Below are 7,317 nucleotides of genomic sequence, written 5' to 3'. Positions count from 1 at the left end.
TTTGCGAATTGCTGTCCCAATACTGAGCACATTTTATTGTGCTGAAGACGCGTTCTATCAAGTACCTACCGTACCTTCACTTGTTTAGCAGCCGCTATAAGTGTACACTCAAAGGAAACGCACGATCGGCACGAGAAATTTCGGGATGCGGCTGTGCGGAAAAATTTTTTTCTCGTGGGCGTCACGTTAGCCGGAGACTTAAGATTTTAAGAAGACGTCCGTGCCGAAACCACGATGACACGCCACTGGCTCGTGAGGCAAGGTACAATACGTTTTTTTCCCGCCCAGAGTACGCGTCCCGTAAACTTTTTCTTCCGACTGCTCAGTTCGTTCGTCTCACCATATTTGCCGTACGACCAATGAATGACTCACTGTTTCAGACGTCCACAAGCTGCGTCGACAAACGCTGCTCCCTGCACACGCTGGATGTGACGGCTGAGGAATGTCGGCTTCAGACAGTCTCGACGGTGAGCAGGAAACCGCCGGCAGGTTGCGATGCTTTTCAGCCCTTCATGGGCACGTCGCCTCCAAAAGTCCGCCTTTTTATTCCTTGCCAGGGACCAGCCAGGACGAAGGGACCGCCTGCGATTGTACAGGGTAGAGAGAATGCACTGAGTCCACAATGTGTGCATTTTTGGTGGAATGGAGCAAGGCATGCAGTGTCCCTTTCTTCGGATGGATTTCACCAATCTCACAGCGGTCGCGATGTTCGACCAGCTGTTTGAGACAACAGCACTGCAACAGCCTGTGTGCGTGTGCGTGTGCGTGTGTGTGTGTGTGCGGTGTGCGTGTGCGTGTGCGTGCGTGTGTGTGTGTGTGCGTGTGCGTGTGCGTGTGTGTGTGTGTGTGTGTGTGTGTGTGTGTGTGTGTGTGTGTGTGTGTGTGTGTGTGTGTGTGTGTGTGCCTGCCTGCGTGCGTGTGTAAATGTTTTCGATGTTTAGCAATATTTGGCGAGATGAAGATAAAGCCCTTTCTCGTCATTGGCGAATTCAGTCCTCATTCACGCCCATCTTCTCCTCTTCTGCTAATTTATTGCGATGTAGGGTAAGCATGTTTTATTCCAGGACATATCGATTGTAAAGACGGTTTTCCTTCAAATACACAATCTTCCGAAAATTTCTTGAGTTCCTCAATACCACCTGCAAGGAAAGCGGTGCCGCCGTCGATGCGAGTTCCTAGAGGGCACTTCGTCCACCGTGGGAATGCCGGAAGACAGTGGTGTCATACTTGGATTGGCTAGTGTTGGCAATAAACGTAGCTCGTGGACTTACATATGTGGGAGCACCTTGTGGAAACAAAAATGATAAATTCTACGGAAAATTAACAGAAAACTATAATTACTCCTGTCGTGAGCGACGCAGCACCCACATTTGTTTTCTATTCTGTATTTGTACATAGTGTATATAAGACCCTGCCTCTATCCTTTCTTACTACCGCTCTCCCTTTCTTTCCTTCTATATATTTGGTTTTTTGGGTAAGGGAATGGCGCAGTATCTCTCATATATTGTTGGACACCTCAACCGCGCCGTAACGGAAGGGATAAAGGAGGGAGTGAAAGAAGAAAGGAAGAGAGAGGTGCCGTAGTGGAGGGCTCTGGAATAATTTCGAGCCCCTGGGCATCTTTAACGTGCATTGACATCGCACAGCACACGGGCGCCTTAGCGTTTCGCCTCCATCGAAACGCAGCCGCCGCGGTCGGGTTCGAACCCGGGAACTCCGGATCAGTAGCCGAGCGCCCTAACTTCCTATCCTATTCTTTCCGCTTGTCGCAGGTTTCGATGACCGATGCCGAGGGTAGCAACTTCGTTTCCTTCGATTGTTATCTTTGTAATAAATATCCACTAACAACAACAACTATCAATTCCAGAAGGCTCTAACTCTCAGTGTTGTGCGTGACCCAAGGATGAATTGGCCGTCTCATGTCAGCAAGACATCGATATGCTGCGTGTTTCTGAAAGATAGTTTTGTTTTGATTTTTTGGGGGAAAGAAATGACGCAGTATCTGTCCTTATATATCGGCGGACACCTGAACCGCGCCGTAAGAGAAGGGATAAAGAAGCACTAAAAGAAAGGAAGAAAGCGGTGCCTTAGTGGAGGGCTCCGGAATAATTTCGACCACTTTGGGATCTTTAACGTGCACTGACAGCGCACAGCACATGGGCGCCTTAGCGTTTCGCCTCCCCAGCCTTCGCGGTCGGGATCGAACCCGGGAACTCCGGATCAGTAATCGAGCGCCCTAACCACTGAGCCATCGCGCGGGTTCGCCGGCGTCAGCCCTGAGTGAAAAATCTCTCCTCCTCTTCGCAATGTACGCCACTTCCCCAACCGATAGCGCGCGACGGCAGCGCCTCCCGCTGCGGGACTACTGTTCTGCGTATTTTCTATTTCTTTTTTGTGCAAGGATATCTGAACTACTGGACAGTATTATGCAAGAGTTCAAGAAAAGCATATTTGATCCGTGATTTGGCGACGAAAGGTGAGAATAAGGGTGATTATTTTCTTCAATAAGAGCATATATTTGCAAACTCCAATTTCAGCTCATGCGTGTAATTCTCTGAATTGCTTAACTAACAAGTGCACAACAGCTAAGAACAGCTGCTATTCACCGATTGACAGCAAACATTACAATCTAGTTTTGTAGTTGCATGCTTCTCTCATGTAGAATTCTGTGCCTAGAGAATTGAAATCATCACGCAGTTTATTCGTCTGACCTCGAAATAGTGATTTATCAGCAAATATTTTCCTCTCACATCTGTGAGTTGCTTTTGAGCTGCGTAAATTACGAGCTTGATGCTTTCAATGCGATATTTCACCGAGACGAATTATTTAAAAGCATTTAACAACTGGGCGCCTCTAGCATCGAGCCATGTTATGGGTCAAAGCAAGTTTTCGAAATTTTGTAACACAGCGCCATTTCCAGTCGCCAGCAACCAATTTTCTTTTTTCATAATCCCTTTGCACGTGCGGCGCGTGTGGCAAAGCGCAAGCGGCTATGTGCTGCAAAGCGAGCACGTACGCGGTGGTGCATTCGCAGCTGCACTTTTTCCTGGCGATGCCGCGCACACAGCGAACTGTGACGGCAGCTCTCTTGGCCATTTGAGCAAGGTCTTCCTACCACAGGTTGGCACGTGCCCTGTTCTCAGGAACCGGAGAGCAGTGGAAGAAAAGGAGAAAAAAAGCAAGAGAGAGTTCGTTCCGACAATCCTTTCGTTATATCTCAACCCTGGCATTTTATTTGAAAGTTATAGATTGTTCATATCAATCCATGACGCTTCATTTGAGCTTGTAGTTGTTTGCGCAACATATTTGAGCTGTAGCTAATTGTACGATCTGAACATTATGGGAGGCGCTGCAGGAGGTTCCGCGTGTACAACAAAGGGTGTGTACATATACAGTGTGTGACCAGGCAGTACGCCACCTGAGGGCACTGTGTGGATGTTCCTAGTGCACGCCTTTTACAAGGAAAGGCGCTTTCTTAATTATAGACACCCTGTGGGACCAGAATATTTCACCGGTCGTGACACCGGCATGAAAGAGTATCACCTTTCGCTGTGGCTCAGTGGTTAGAGCGCTCGGCTGCTGAGGCGGAGTACCCTGGTGCGAACCCGACCGCGGCGGCCGCGTTTCGAAGCAGGCGACACGCAAAGGCGCCCGTGTGCTGACCTTTGTGAGTGCTCTTTAATGATCCCCAGGTGGTCAAAATTCTCCGCTATGGCACCTCTTTCTCTCTTTCTTCTCTCAGTCCCTCCTTTATCCCTTCCCTTAAGGGCGATTCACACGACGGTCCGTTCGCCCGCGGCCCGCGCATCACGCCACTAAAAACTGGCCTGCGATCCGATGGCGTCAAGCGGATGCGACGGACCAAAAGAGCAGACGACGCGCTGGGTGTACCACTGTTGCCAGATTATTTTAAAGCGTTTGGCAACGCTGGTCGAACTGGTTTTTCCTCCCGAACCCATGACTGCGATTGAATGGGGCAGGTGTGGCCCTTTGTCCAATTCCTCAATGGCCTGGGCGCTCTTGCTAGCCCAGTCGATCAATTTGTCATGGTAGCAAACGCAGTGCAGCTTGTCAAAATTGCGCGCCAGCTCAACGAAATGCGGCAGCCGAAATATTAGCAAGAGCGGTGGTTGCCAGAGCTAACCTTCGCGCGCCGCCGCTAATTCCCGCGAGGGGAGAGGCACTTGAACTCCCTTGGTTGTCCTGTCCGCGGGCCGACAGCACGCGTCTCAATTTGGTGGCGCACGACTCGTGATGCGCAGGCCGAAGGCGACCGGCCCGCCGTGTTAATCGGCCTTAAGGCGCGGCTCAGGTGTCCGCCGAGATGCGAGACAGATACTGCGCCATTTGCTTTTCCCCAACAACCAATTTGCAATTTTTTTTTGTCATATTTTCCCACTGCCGGGAGGGGAATGACGTCACTTCCTGTAACAGTATCAATAGCTGCTAATGTTGTCACATGCCAACACATGAGAGATCTGGGAGTCTCCGAATTTTTTGTAGGGGCTGGTACAGTATACACTCAGCTGCCATACAAATTACAGTCCATAGATCCGCCCAAAGGGTCACGCGCGACAAGTGAAAAAATTTCCCCGAAAAACAGGTTTGGAAGCCATTATTTCTGTGAAAAATGTTCAAAGGAGCGCATGATGATAAAGGTTCACCTCGCCCCCCCTCTTTTTTATATTCCCATCCATGCCGCCCGTAAACACCCCCCTAATGAGGAATAACCACGCAGGTATTTGAACGGGATCACTAGCATTTGATTTATTAGCTACTGAAAGTAAACGCGGGGGGGAACTGGACGATGTTTTTCAGGTTAAATTCGGGTAGAAATCAGTGATTCAGAAAACAGTTCCACACTTCGGGTGCGGTTTTGCAACAAAATAGAATTCACTATAAGCGTTGATTTAGTACAGCGCTTCATACAATTATGCCAAACGATATGTCTGGTCATTTCCTGTGTTTTGGCATCTCGCTTTTAGAACGTATTATACGAACTTATCTTCATATTATGCGAATTTCACGGATCAAATAACGTTCTTACTTTGTTCAGCCGGTTTAAACCACTGCTAATTTTTAAGATGAGCAGCTTCCAGGAAAAATTCCTCCGTACCAAGCAAAATATATAATCTAATACGCCTAGAGTGTTTACAGCTTGCTCCAGGAAAACGTGCGTTCTCTAAAAGGGCTTTTCTCGGCTAGAAATCGGGTTGAACCCGATCTTTAAGAAAACAATTTTGGTGGGGCAAGAAGGGGGGGGGGGGTACAATCGGGCTTTATCCGAAAACGGAGAGCCCTGTTTATATTCGCAGCCACGTGTCGGCGACTGCAGTAGGACGGAAGACGAACGATGCAACCGGCATGCACTGCGAGAAGCTCGTGCACGCGGTGGTGGCCGGAACCAGAACGGGCGAGGCTCACGGCCGCGCCCGACATTTGAGCATCACTCACTTGGTTACTGGCCTTGATCTTTGTGAAATCTCTGCCCTCAAAGTCCAAAATGGCTGGTCGACGGTCCGCAGAGAGGGACTGCAACCGTTTGAGGTCCTAGGAAGGCAGCTCTGCGCACACGAGGAAGTCTTGTTCAGTTCGCATCATCATCTTAACTACGTCCACTGGAGGACACAGGAAACTCACACTGACCTTAAGTCAGTTAACGCTGCATGCGCTTTCCTTTGAGCTCTTTCTGAATTCGTGTCAATTTACTCAATGGAATAATGTGCGCGGGCGATAGCCAGACAGCTCGATATACACATCCAACAGATACCGTTAAGCCGTGATAAATAGAGCGGCAGCGATAAACTGATTATCTCCCTTCTGTTCTCAGCTGTCTGGCACGTGCTGCGATTACTGGCGGATTAAGCCCGCGATCAGGACAGCAGGCTTTTCTCAGCATGTTTCAGCAAAGCAGGCCACGTTTGCGTAGAAGCCTACTTTTAGTTTTCATTGTTTGGCGGTCTCTACTCAAACGCTCTTCCCAAGACAACAAAAGGTTAACAATCGCAATGAGGTTGAAAACAAGGCCCTCGCTTCTAAAAGGCCCTCTCAACGAAAACAAAAGAAAAATGAAAACGAGATTTTAGCTGCTCTACTGCGCGCTGAGTGCACTCAGATTTCGGTGTGGAGAACGCGAAAGCGCCGACGTACGAATCAACACGGAACAAGCGAGAAAACATAGGAAAAGCAAACATCGTCGCTCACGTACCACGCTTAAGAAGTATTCCAGGGCTCCTTTCGAGATGCAGTCGTGTAGTTCTTCCCAAGGCTGGTTGTAACCGAGGTCGAGATGTCCAAGGAAGCACTCCTTAGCGACGTACAACCACGTGCTGTATAGGCTGGCAGTGAGGTCTGCGCCACGCTGAAGAGAAAACTGATCTGACTCTTCCAGGCGGACAGGGGCGGTTATATAGGCGTAGCTCTTAAATGGAGGGGGGGGGGGGAGGGGGGGGGGGAGGAGTTTCTTGTAGAACGCAGTCTGTCAACATTTTTCATGGGCAAAATGTAGCTGCTGCACCACTTCCCCAGAAAATCTTTCTCAATGGGTTGGAGTTGTCACCTCCTTCACTTTCCTTGAAAAAGTTAAACTGCTGTCGCTTCAGTTGTCGGCGGGTCTGGGGGAGGGGAGGGGGGGGGGCACAGTCTGCAGATGTTTGTTGGTCAAGTATCGACGCCGATACACGTGAGTCGGACAATTGGAGCCATCGACGAAACCGGCCCATCTGCCAGTACCGGTTCTTCCACTTTTCTTGGAAAAACGCGTGGCTCTACTTGAGTCACCGGAAAGGCACGTGGGAAGTGGAGCCTCTAAACAAGCGCGCATTTCTTAACAACCCGCCACTGCCATGTAGTTCTGGGGAAAGCGAGTCTGAAGGCGAGGAGGACACGCCCAAGTCGAAGCCCTGTCAGTACTGGGGGAGGGAGACATGCGACTGTGAGCTGATCTCTGACAGTAGTTATGAGTCACCTCTCGACTAACCTGTCGAGGACGGGGATAGAGCTGCCCCTCAGTCGTCTGACTCAGACTGCAACCCCCCTCCCCCCCCCGTGCAGTCGCTGACGTTTCCACGAACTAGTCGGTCTCGTGTTCGCGAGGAAGGCCGCACCAGTGGGTTCGCAAATGGCTGCAAGGTGTTCATTCAGCGCGTCCCCAACAAAGGGACCCATGACGTCCCTGCTTCCCTTCTTGCAGCAGTCCTCGTTTCCTCCCGTTTTGAAGAAGCCTAACCATGTACAGCTGTCGACATGTGTGGGTCGTCAAGGGGTTGCCCAGGCTTCGGGAATGCATATAATACGGATGGGTAGGAGCCGAGTGAC

The 7,317-nt window shown here is 50.0% G+C and overlaps 1 long non-coding RNA gene across 1 annotated transcript; it reads right to left on the bottom strand.

The window, feature by feature from the left end:
• Nucleotides 1–369: 369 nt before the first annotated feature.
• Nucleotides 370–6,343, bottom strand: LOC144130499 (uncharacterized). Its single transcript, XR_013314113.1, has 3 exons — nt 6,209–6,343; nt 5,455–5,564; nt 370–582 (listed from the first exon to the last, which is right to left on the bottom strand). It is a non-coding gene; the product is annotated as an uncharacterized LOC144130499 (long non-coding RNA).
• Between the last annotated feature and the right edge of the window lie 974 nt (nt 6,344–7,317).

The sequence above is a fragment of the Amblyomma americanum genome, chromosome 4 (genome assembly GCF_052857255.1).
Source record: "Amblyomma americanum isolate KBUSLIRL-KWMA chromosome 4, ASM5285725v1, whole genome shotgun sequence".
Taxonomy (NCBI): domain Eukaryota; kingdom Metazoa; phylum Arthropoda; class Arachnida; order Ixodida; family Ixodidae; genus Amblyomma; species Amblyomma americanum.
This window is presented reverse-complemented; position numbering and strand designations above follow the sequence as displayed.